At 41.4% G+C, this 12,589-nt stretch overlaps 1 protein-coding gene across 1 annotated transcript in view; it reads right to left on the bottom strand.

Moving 5' to 3' along the window:
- Positions 1-12,589, bottom strand: part of SGCD (sarcoglycan delta) — an 840,821-nt gene that overhangs the window by 683,697 nt on the left and 144,535 nt on the right. The gene's annotated exons all lie outside the window — the stretch shown is intronic.

The following is a 12,589-nucleotide window of genomic DNA, read 5'->3' as shown; positions in this document are numbered from 1 at the left end:
GTTATAATCAAAATGGCCTATAGAATCATTAGCATAGCATGCAAATCTACCTATGTCATTTTTTCCAGTGTTGTTTAATGCCATGTTCCCATGACAACGTGTCTCACAAGCACACTAAGCTTTCTTCTGGTCCTCCAACACATGGAGCTTTTCCATAACCCCATGCCCTTGCATGTCTATCCGTGTTTCTCTACCAAGAATATCCCCCTATTCTCCTCCAGGCGAGCTCCAGCAACTCCTTCAAAACATAGATGCAGTATCACCTTTTCTGGTAATATCTTTCCTGACTCTCCTAATTTGTTGGATCCTAGCAGTTGTCTCCTCAATAGCCATTTCCAATCTCTCTCTTCCCTGCCAGCCTCCCATTTAAGAAGCTAAAAATTAGATGCTGATTTTCCCAGTTCCCTCTGCAGCTCTGAGGTAGTCATGTGACCCAGTTCATGAGACATGAGCAGTATCTGCTTAGAGGCATCTAGGAGTGATTTTCCATCCTAAGAAGTGTGTTAAGAGAACTTCCTTCTCTCACCACCCTGGCGGCTTGTCTCCTTTGAAAGCAGCCTTATGAGCTTGTGATTCCTGAGCCCCAGGAGAGACTCTGCAACTCTGAGAAGGGAGTGCTGAAATGGTAAGGGTGGCAGAAAGGACAACACACTGAATGCAGTACCAACCCTGGGAGCATCTACCAAAAAGCTCTGAATTGTTTAAGTGTTATTGGTTAATAGCTCTGGAGAGACTCTAATGGATATTCCTAGCTGGGGGAAATACTCACTGATGTAGCTCGCAAAGCACTGTTATGATCTCTTGCTCATGGCATCTATTCATATTGTGTTGTAATAATATCTTTTCAAACGTGTGCCTCGTCTAAAAGACCATGAAGAGATGGTAAGCACTTGGTGAGGATGTGGAGATAAGGGAAACTCTGTGCACTGTTTTTGGGAATGTAAGTTGGCTCATTCACTCTGGAAAGCAGTATGAAGAGTGCTCAAAAAGTTAAAAATAGGACTACCATATGATTCAGCAATTTCCCTGTTGGATATATATGCAAAGAAAATGGAAACAGAATATTGACGAGATATCTGCACTCCTGTGTTCACTGTAACATTATTCACAATAGCCAACGAATGGAAACGACCTAGTGTCCATCAATGGATAAATGGACAAAGACACTGTAGTGTGTGTGTGTGCGTATATATATATGTGCACAATGGCATATTATTCAGCCACAAGAAGGAAGGAAATCCTGCCATTTGTGACAACATGAATGGACTCTGAGGGCATTATGCTAAGCAAACTAAGTCAGAGAGAGAAAGACAAATATTGTACAATATCACTTACACATGGAATCTTAAAAAGCTGAGCTCATAAAAACAGAGGCTAGAATGATGTTTGCCAGAGACTAGGGGCATGGGGATGGTGTTAGGGGAACTGGGGAGTCAGGTTCAAGGGTACAAACTTGCAACTAATAGATAAATAAGTTCTGGAAATATAACATACAGCACAGTGATTACAGACAATACTGTATTATATTTGTATTATAAATTTCAAAGTTGCTAGGAGACTAGATCTTAATTGTTCACACCACGAACAAGAAATGACAATTATGTGATGTGATAGAGGTGTTAGCTACACTACAGGGATAATCATATTGCAATATATGGATCGAATCAACACGCTCTACACCTTAAACTTAAACAATGTTATATGCCAATTACATCTCAGTAAAAATAAATTAAAAAATAAAGACTGTAAACTCCCCATCCCCTAACGTGGGATTAAGCACAGAGTAAAAAATAAAAGTCTGCTGAATCAATAAACAAATAGATGAATCAATAAGCAAATACAGATGTGTAAGAAAAGTACCGGGTGTTGTTCATATCACTTTTACTACTCCATTCATTTTTTTCACATTTGCTATTAAAGAAAAATGTTCTCCAAGTTATATCCTACAGTGTCTTCTAATATTCACCTGGGGCATCAGGGACAATTCACCCACAAAGTAATTGCTCAAAAGTAACCCTGGCACAAATTGCTTAGAAGTTACCAACTAAGAGGAGAACAGAAGGAAAAGGGGCTGATATAAAGGGTCAATGGAAGAGGCTTTGGAGTTGAATTTAAGTGAAGTAAGCCAGACAGAGAAAGAAAAATACCATATCATTTACATGTGGAATCTAAAAAAAAAAAAAAAAGTCACAAATGAACATATTTACAAAACAGAAACTGACTCACAAACATAGAAAACAAACATGGTTATCAGCAGGGGAAGCGGGTGGGATGGGATAAATTGGAAGTTCAAGATTTGCAGATACTAACTACTATATATAAAATAGATAAACAACAAGTTTATACTGTACAGCACAGGGAACTTATAGTAACCTATAATGAAAAAGAATATGAAAACAAATATAAGTATGTACATGTATGACTGAACTATTATGCTGTACACCAGAAATTGACACAACATTGTTAAGTAACTACACTTCACTTAAAAAAAAAAAAAAAGAATCCAAACCAAAAGTATCGGGATCAGATTTGTGTTCTTGTATCTGCCTACCCAATCGTCCATCCAGATTTAATGAGCATCTGCTATGTATTATATTACAGACTGGATGCTAGTGACTCAGCATTATTCAGACAGACATGATCCTTGCCCTCACACAATCAGGAAATGCACATACATCATTATCAGCATTTTGCTCAAATACATACTTGAATAACAGTGTGTGGTTTTGCTGAAAACTGCTTCTAAGAAGAAACAAAGAGTTACACATATAATTTGATATGGAACCCAGAAGAAATCCTAGATTATCAAAGATACCGATTTTCAAACCTCAGGCTTGGGGGTTATTCTTTTCTCAAACACAAATTTACATGATGGGTGAGGGGAAAGACCCCACCTTCTTGGTTGGCAAACCCCACAGTGACCCTTGAGACATCTCTGAAAAATCCTGGGACTCAAGGAAACATAGGCTGAAAATGACAAATTTATACCAGTTCCTTCATTTTAAAAGGGAGGACAGTAGAGTCCCAAAACCTAGGGTGTTCAGCTTAACACCCACAACTGGCGACAGAGCCGGAACAGAACCCAGATGCCTCTCCACTCCAGCACATTCTCTTCTAATCCAGGATCACGTGACCCACCCCAAATGAAAGCCTAGAGAGATCTGGTAAAGGACTGAGGATCTGGTATAGGTAACAGAACGTCAGAATTTCTGGAACATATTAATACATCACGGGGGAAAATGGAGTGGGAAAGAGGAAAACCAACCAGCTTGGGAAAATCGAGGATTTCTGATCGTCTTACCAGACAAGTCAAAGCGTAAGAGGCAGAATGGTTTTAGGTCAAAGGTCAGACAGATGTGGTCAGTTCTCTCCTGGAAATGGAGAAGGTTAAAACAATGCCCATGTTTTTTCCCTTTCTGGGCTCTGTGAGGCTTCACTCTGCCTATTATTTCCGGAGACACCACTTTACACTTGCTTCCTTGCAATGTGCTCCTGCTTTGCTGTATAAAAGCCAAAAGGGAAAGTACTCTCTAATGGGTCTGCATCCCACAGAGCATTCACTTAGATGACATTCAAATCTGTTTTTCAGGGTTTTTTGGTGCCATTACAAGAAATCATACAGTCATTACACTTCAAATTTGACAGTTCTTTCACAGCATGAAAGGCAGAAATTAGGTCCAAATGTATTTATTTAAATGCAAGGTTTCACTTACCACCAGGACATTTGTGAAGACTGAAAGATGACAGCAGACTGTGATGTCTGCACTACTGTTATTTCATGAACCCCCAACTGGGGATTGCCAAGCTCAAATATTTTAAATTCAAACAATAAGCCCCGTTAAAGAGAACTTTCAACTACTATCTCTCCCTCCAGTTATTCAAAGAACTCCATTTAATTCACTTAGCAATCACATTTCAGAATGAAAGAGAAACTTTTGCTAAGAATGGGTTTTGAAATGTATTTGAAGACAAAAGACCCAACCAGGAAGCGCTTAATTAATCAGATCTGAAAACTTCCCTCAGAGCATTGCTACCTGAGAACTGAACACAAAGTGTCAATCCCAGATGTGAAGAGTGGCCACTCACGTGGACATCGCTCTTGCACCTTATTTTGTAGGGGTTCTAGGAAGACTAATTTTCTGTAAAGCATTAAATACCTGCGATGGGCAGGAGGGAATCCATCAGCTTGGATAAAGCTCAACTTTCTCTGACTCTTGTCTCCACCGTGACCTCAGCCCCTGAGACCTTACCTCACCAGTTCCATGACACCAACCCCTTATTCTCAAAGGGCCCTGCCCCAAGCTTCCATGCCTCCATCTTTAGGGCTCGAAAGGGAAACCTGATCCTCGAATTCCTACTACCCAGTTTCACCTATCTCCATCTGACCCAAGTCCAGCAGCAGGAATATCATGATGTCTTACCCCTGTTTACACCTGTCATCAAAAGTAGCCCCATATTCTCAGGTCCTTCATCACCCCCTGCATTGTAATCCTCAAAGGTAGGTGGCCAATGTCCCAGGTTGTCATGGGTGGAAAAAAGCACACAACCGTGGTCTCACTAAGTTCTTGCATAGAAATCTCAACGGCCCTGAACCCAGCAGAGCAAACATTCTGTAATTCCCTACATGATCACCCTCTAATCCTCCTAGACAACTATTTAATTATTTCCCCAAATTTCTCTCTCTTCAAACCTTCAACAAGTCTTCCATTCTCACTCTTAGCTGATAGATTTTGCCTCCTATTTCTCTGAAAAGGAAAAAAAAACACCAAAAAACCTGAAACAATTGGAAGAGAATTTCCCTTTCTTCCATGAGGGAAGGGCCACCTCACCTTCCCCTCACACCACAAGGACCTAATCATATCCTTTATCACCTCTCCTGCTGCAACAGAAAATTGCTTGTATTTCTAAGCTCATGCATCCCTCTTGTGTACTAGATCCAATCTCCTCCCACCTACTCAAGGATATAACTCCAGCAATTCTTCCTTTTCACTCCAGTTTCCTCCTCTCTACTGGATCAATTCCATTAGCATATAAATATGCTGTATATTAGTCATCATTTTTTCTTAATTGCCTGAGCCCACTTCCCTGTCCAGCTATTATTTCCCTTTACTACAAAACTTAAAAGTTACCTCTACTGTTGTCTCCAATTCTTCCCCTCCCATTTTCTCTTAAATCCCATCAAGCTTTCAATCTTTCTCTGTTGGTTACTGCCTCCCACATTAGTAAGTCCAAAAGTCAATTCTCAGTCATCATAAAACCTGACCTCTTAGCGACATCTGACACTAACTGACATCCTATCTTACTGGAAGTGTTTTGTGTGAAAGATCAGAAGTTCAGTTCAGTTTTGGACAGGTTAGCATTTCAGATGTGTATTGTTAGATATCTAAGGGGAGGTGTTAGGTAAGCAGTCTGGAGTTCAGCAGATGGGTCAGGCCGGAGATCAAAACAAGGGTGTCATCAGCATTGAGACCTATGATAAAAGCCATGAAATTGATGAGCTCACCAAGGTAGTGAGCAAAAATCCAAGCATGGCTCAGGAAAAAAGGGACTAGTCAGACAGCCCCATAGTCGGCAGCTCAAAGACATGTGGAGATAACGGGGAAAGAGCCACGCAGAGCCTTGTATGAATAGTGAGAGTTTTGGGAAGACAATCAAGGGTCAGGTGGAGGAACATATTAATCACCAGAGACCCACAGGGGCTGGGTAAGGCAGACAAGCCAAGTGAGGCCCCACCTGTGAAAGAAACAGAAGGGAAGAGGGGATTATACTACCCAGGATCTGCCCACGGTGGTGTGAGTCAAGCGTCAGGAGAAAGGACTGAGGGAGGTGGATGAGATGGAGAGTAAGAGAGAGGCAGAGGAATAGGGAAATATTTGTGATCCCTGGGCTGGAACCCCTAGGAATCTGTATCAGGCTTACCAGTCCACAGAATGTTTCCATTACATAATGGAAAGTGTACAAGTATCAGAGTCTGTGTCTGTGCATAACGTAAGTCTAAGAGGGAGAGGGCCATGGGGACGCAGGTCTATTGGACTAAAAGAATCCTCGGTGGACTTGAGCGGACAGTAGGCTTTGAGCTGACCCAGTCTTTGGAAATGGAGTCAGGCTAAGGGCCAGGAGGCTCACGTGGTACACAAGTTCCACAGAGAGTATCTCATTTAATACTCACCTATGTCTATGATGTTTGTACTCCTGGCCCATTTTACAGACAAAGAAAAAAATGAACGAAGTCACATAAGTTACCCTGTTCATCAGGTGAATTTACGGTCGGCTAGGACTCAAATCCAGGCCTTCAGGACCATAAAGGCCAATTTATGTCTCTCTTTTACTGTTTCTCTCTCTCTGATAAATGATCTCAGTAATCAAATGCAAAAAAAATTTAGTCAACTATTCTTATAATTCAACCGCATCATGTTGAGTAGCCAGATAATCATAAAGAGTTCAGGTTTTAGCATCATGTATCTCAACACCTGAAAGACTAAATTCCTTTTCATTCTTTTATTCCATGGGTTAGGGATCTTTTAGAATAGAGTTTACAGTTGGTGACATCCAGACTAGAGATGTGTATTACTTGACTTAAATATTTTCCTTTTTTAAATAAACTAGCTGCTAAGAATTAAAAGAACTTACACAAAGATCCCAAATTCTAGGTCATCTTGAAAAATGAAAAGGTGGGACAGTACAAAAACCTGTATTTTCAAAGGGCAAACAATTGCCTTGGGATGATCTAGCCTTCACATGTGTGGGGCATGTGTTCTCCCTGTAACACCAACTACTTCACTCTTCCATGTCCTGCCTGGCCCCTCTAAGCATCCAAGTTTACAATTCCTGCCTAGATATGAGACAGATTCCATGTCTACCTCATTCTTCCAAAGAACTCAAAATACAATTCAAAATAAGCAATGACCCATGGCGAAACACATAAGTGAGCTGACTAATCTTAGAGTCCCTTAAGTAAATGTATCTTCTGCTGGGGAATTACACACGAGAGTATTATCTCTTTTTGTAGACTATTTCTGTAATTCCCAAGAGAAATGCAAGAAGACGACTTAGGTTCCAATTCTGTTTCCACATTTTCACAGTTACTAACAGCAGGGGAAAACATGCTGAAGGATTTCTCTCTTGTTAACTAGAAAAATACAGGGAGACCGTGCCTAAAGTGGATCGTGCCTTACCACCGCGGGTGAACTAACAGGGATTACAGGTCCCAGCATTTCTCCAATACTGGAATCCTGTGGGCATCTGCATCCAACCTGCATGCCATTTATCTGCCAGACATGAAGCATGGAGACTAAAGAACCCAAGGTTAGCTGGGAGCACTGTCATAATGTTTTCACTTCTATTTTGTAGGATGAATTGAGAGAGTCACCAGGTAATAGCTTTAGAAACACATATTGAAAAAAAATACTCTTAAAATTATTTTCCTCTGGAATTTGGCTACCTGTTTACTGCATTTATAGTCATCATCAATAGCAAGATGAAAAAAAGGGGGACATGAGTACCATTTTTGCAGAAATTGGAAATAGGGAGTTGAATAAGCCCACCTCCTCATTTTACAAACAAAAGGAACCAAGAAGACAGACACTTACTGCCCAAGATCACTCAGCTCCTAAGAGAGAGCTCAAAAGTTCTATTTCACTTTTAGCCGCAGGGAACAGAAAGGACAGACTTGGGCTGAGTGAGTGGTGACCTGAATGAGATGCACATACGAGAAATAAAGAAAAACTCAGCAACTAGGCTTCCAGATCCAAGGGCTCCAGGACCTGGTTCTATGTCTAAAGTCTATCTTGGGACATGAGCAGTAAGGGTTTAAAGAACTTTGCTTATTAACACTATTCTCCACGTACTGACATTTCTCTTTTCTCTTCCAACATGAGTCTTAATCCTCTGCAGGATATTTGCTGTATGAGGGGGATATCTAGCAACTTTTTTCCTCACACTTTTGGAACACCCCAATCTTCTTTCGGGAATTCCCCTCCTGCATGGTGCGCAGACATAGTGAGGCTGGCAAGCAGGTTGTTCAGCTAGTGGGATGGGTGTATGACCTAAGCTAGGCCAACTGGACTCTTTCTCTACTTCAGCACCACCCCTGTTGACAAGTCAACCGAGCTGAGTGATGCAAAGATGGGAAAGCACGGGTTGGGGCTCATCCCTATGAACACGGAGGACAGCCCTGGTAAGACCACTAGCTCCTCCCATCCCACAGCTACTCCACAGCTTCCCCGTGTCCCTTCCTCTTCTGAGCCTGGTTCTCCATCCTTCTATTTTGTGAACTTTCACATCCTTCCAATAAATCACTTGTCTCTTTAAGCTTGGACATGCCAGGTTTTCTGGATCCAAAGAACCTGCACCAGTAAATCACGTTGGCTATTTGTCTGTCTCCACAGAGCTTCTACTTCTAAACTGTGCTTGCTCGCCAGTAGCTTTAGCTTGCCCATGGCCCATCATGGTTTTCCTAGCCTGCCATATAACCACGATTAGGAAACTGTAATGCAAATAAGAGGGAGAGTTTCCTAAACATGCCTTTCCATCTGTGTCACCCTTGACTCTAAAATCAGGAGGTGTGGACTGAGAATCTGCATTGTAATAGAAATTCCAGTTGATCCTGCTACAGACTGTCCCTAAAATATGCTGCTCTGTATCAAGAACTCTCAACATTTGGTCCCACTTGGCTGATTACCTTCTTCTATCAATATTTCTTAGCTCATGTTTCTGAGAGAGAAAGTCTGTTTGGCCCCAGTCTGCTTCGCAAGCCAGGTCCATCCAGTCTGTAGAATGGTTCAGGTGACGACTCTCTGTGCACCGGCCCTGAGATGTTTGGGCAAAGTGAGGAACAGAGTCTCTCAGTCCACACTGAGATGTCCCTGAAGTAGGGTCAGTGGTATGGTCTTACTCACAACAGGCTATGAGTGACAGGCAATGTATTTGATGCTGCAAGATCCCCGAGTAAGAAAGCAGGTTCCTGGCTACCCTTCCAGTATTCCTTCCTCTAACCACCCACCATTCAGAAGGTCTTTCTGACTTGATTCATCTTGTGAAAATAAGATCCAAGATTTAATGAATGTGTTTAAATTAACAGTTCTCCTATCTAGGAGATACAGACATCTAATGAGTAATTGGAAGGCTGATTACTTAAATACCCGTATTCTCTTGTTAATCACTTCAATTACCACCTTCTGAATTTTCTATGCAGCAAAAACTCAAAGGATTCGACCTCTCCAGAGGATAGTAACAATTGTATGTGGGGCCCCAAACTTCTTTATAGAAACATTGAGTCTTAATGTACTAGAGTAGGTCTCATTTTTAGGGAAGAACCAAAAAAGCCCAAACTTCCAAAATTTACAAACGAGAAGGGAATCATTCTTACTTTTAAAAATTAAGACTCAAAAGATCTACCTTAAGAGTTTAATAGTCTCTCTGTAGGTGACTTCATTTACTAGTTTCTTTCTGCATTCAGTGTTTATGGTGGTCTAATATGGGCCAGGTACTCAGCTAGGAACACAAGATGCCTAAGAGAAGTTCTTTGCCTTCTAAGAACTCACAGCTTAGTGCTGGAGACAGATATGAAAAAAGGGTAAATATACACAATGGGAATTAATGTACAAATGCATGAATGCAGTGTTACAAGACTAAAGAAGCCAGTCATTCTGCGATTAGAGGAGTTGGGAAAGAGAAAAGATAGGAGTCTGAACGGGGTCTGAGAGGACCAGCAAGGTAACCAGATGAGGAGGGTGAAGGTCTATGAAGACAGACTCCACAGTCTGCGAAGGTGTAGAAATGAAGGGGAGAATCAATGGTAAGACTGGATAATAAGGGTGGAGTTGGGAAGATTGTTGTGAAGGACTCATCTGTTTCACAGATGGGGAACCATTCAAAGCTTGTGATCTTTGGAGCATTTTAGAACAACAACGTCAAGAGGAGGCTAGAGGATGCGTTGAGTAGGAGAAGCTGGGGGCAGGGAGACCAGATAGGATGTGCCTTAGGATCACAAGAGAGATCTGCAGAAATTGAGACTGAGAGGCAGGAACTATTCCAGAGACAAAATGGACTGAATTTTCCTACTGAGTCTCATAGTTGTTAATAACATGAGCTTTGGGGTCAGATGCCCCTGAACATAAACTGCGGCCCTGCCACCAACTGTATGATGTTACACAAGTTATCTCATCACTCTGAGCTTCACTTTCATCTTTGAAATGAAAATCGTGTTATTGAAAGGATTAAATAAGCTAATGGAGGAAAGCACTTAGTATAAATTAATGCCTAACATATAATAAATGCTTAGCATTCAACAAATGCAGGCATTTTTACTATCGTTATTATTACAAATATTATAATGAATAATGGATGGAGAGAGATGGCAGAGAAGGGCACCAGAAATAACTAGCTAACCTGGAAGTCTAATAAATCATAACACCATTAATGCAGATGGGCAGTAACGGTAACATCTAGCATTTACTCAGAGTTTAACACATGCCAGGCAGTCTTCTAAGAGTTTCACATATGCAGTCTCCTTTCATCCTTAGAAGAATTCCAGGTATTATTTTCCACCATTTACAGAGGCAAAAACTGAAGCACAGTGAAGGTGAATAGCTTGAATCACAAAGCTAGTAAGTAAAGGAACACAGACATTTTGATTCAAGAGCCTGCATCTGCACAGAGAAGGCAAGGGAAGTTCTGGGATGGGGTGAAGGGACCTTGGTGTGGGGAGACAGGTATCATTCGCCAGTCGGAGTTTAACATGCTCAGAGAACCTGAAATGGAGTAATGTGGTAGTAAAGTTGGAAATGCAGCTATGTTCATAAGTCATTTTTCTACTCAAAAGAAAGACCAAGGAACAGGGAACCTGGGACAGCAAAGCATGAAGAGCTATTGGTAGCAGAAGATTAATCAGAAAGGCAGAAGTGTTTCGGAAATTACTTTGCAAGGCAGAGAGAAAATATGACTGGAATAATACAAGTTTTATTTCCCTGCAAACTTCTCAGGAAGCAGGAAGCGATCCACGTGTGAAGGAGAGAGGCACCTGTAACCTCCATTCTCCCAACACTCACATCCCCTGTGTCCCCATGAGATTCACAGTTGAAGCTGTAGTGTAGTTCCTTGAGCAGCACTGTCTCAATGAAACAAAAAGGAAACCAGGACATTTCCTGTTGAGACTTCCCATCAGGAGATTTCAGATGGCAGAGAAAGGAGGAATGTGGCTTCCTTGCCAAGGGCTTCACCAGGCCTTCTGGGAAACCTGCAGCCAGCATGCTCTGTCTAGTTCTAAATGACAGAGCTCACTTGGCAGCCACTTCTAAGGGGAACATCTCGAATCAATGAGCCCTCCTATTGAGTGCTCCCTGACAGCGCATTCACAGAAGCCGGCAGGGAAGGTGGAGTCTCAGCGGCTGGTCTAGAAAGCTTGTCTGATGAAGCCCTCCCCATATTCAACTTGTTACTATTCTTTAATGCCGAAGCATTTTCTACCCATCTTCAGCGTAAGAGCATCCTTTTGTAACTACCCTGGGTATCTGGGTACAGAGCAGAGAACATTGGGGTAACCTGTCTGACCCTTTCTAAGGCTGCACATATGCACACACAACACCCCCCACTGCCCACCAACACACACACACACACTCCTTCCTCTGTAGTCAAGTTTGTGCCAAATGAACCCAATTCTCATAATCATTGGACAAGGGATAGACATGTGACCCAAATTCCACCAATCACATTCTCTCATCGGGGAATTTAGAATTTCTGGATGGTCTCAGCTGATATCATCTGGGAGCTAAAACACATTTTGGGGAATCTCTTTGCTGCAGAAAGAGTGATACAGAAAGCAGCCATAGGGAACTCTAGATCCTCCTTCTCGCCCCTTCTAAGACCTAGCTGGAGTTCCAGCTTCAAAATTCTATGAACTAATTCTGTATTTTTTCCAATAAATTACCTGTTTTTGGATTAAACTAGTCAGAATCAGTATCTGTTACGTGTAACCTAAACAGTCTCCATGAAAACATGCAATAAAGGAATTTATATAAATGCAAATACTGCTGGAAATTTCACTCTCCAGAAGCCCAAGATAAGGCAGAAGTGAGCCCTTTCTCTCTGTAATAAATTTTCTGGCAAAAATAACAATGACGATGATAAACAGAGTTGCTTATACTTCTAACTTTTCCAAGTGTGCATACTAGTTTCTGTTTTTTAATCAGGAATATTGTTACAGCATTTCAGACCCTTCTCATAGATGGTAAAATTGAAGCACAGAAAAATACCCTCATTCATCCTATTTCTTCTGCTTTCCTGGATCTTCCACAGAGTCATGTTTCGGATAATTGGTGTGAAATTTTATAGTGTTATCTGAGATGGATGGATCATTGATTATGAAAGGCTAATCATCACTTGATTTTTTTTTTTAAGTCACACAGCTAAACTCCTCTGAACCTGCTTACAATGAAAATAACATATTCAACTCTTCCTTTTGGAGAGTGCTTGTTCATATTGTCAAACACCAGAGCTGGCATTTAATATGCAAGATTACTGGCTGTACAGAGTTCAAAGTATGGAAAATAAGCATTCTGTTCATAACATACCTGCAAGAGCACAGGAATGT

This window comes from Camelus dromedarius, chromosome 3 (genome assembly GCF_036321535.1).
Source record: "Camelus dromedarius isolate mCamDro1 chromosome 3, mCamDro1.pat, whole genome shotgun sequence".
Classification (NCBI taxonomy): Eukaryota; Metazoa; Chordata; class Mammalia; order Artiodactyla; family Camelidae; genus Camelus; species Camelus dromedarius.
The sequence above is the reverse complement of the archived record's forward strand: the minus strand, read 5'-3'. Positions and strand labels throughout refer to the sequence as shown.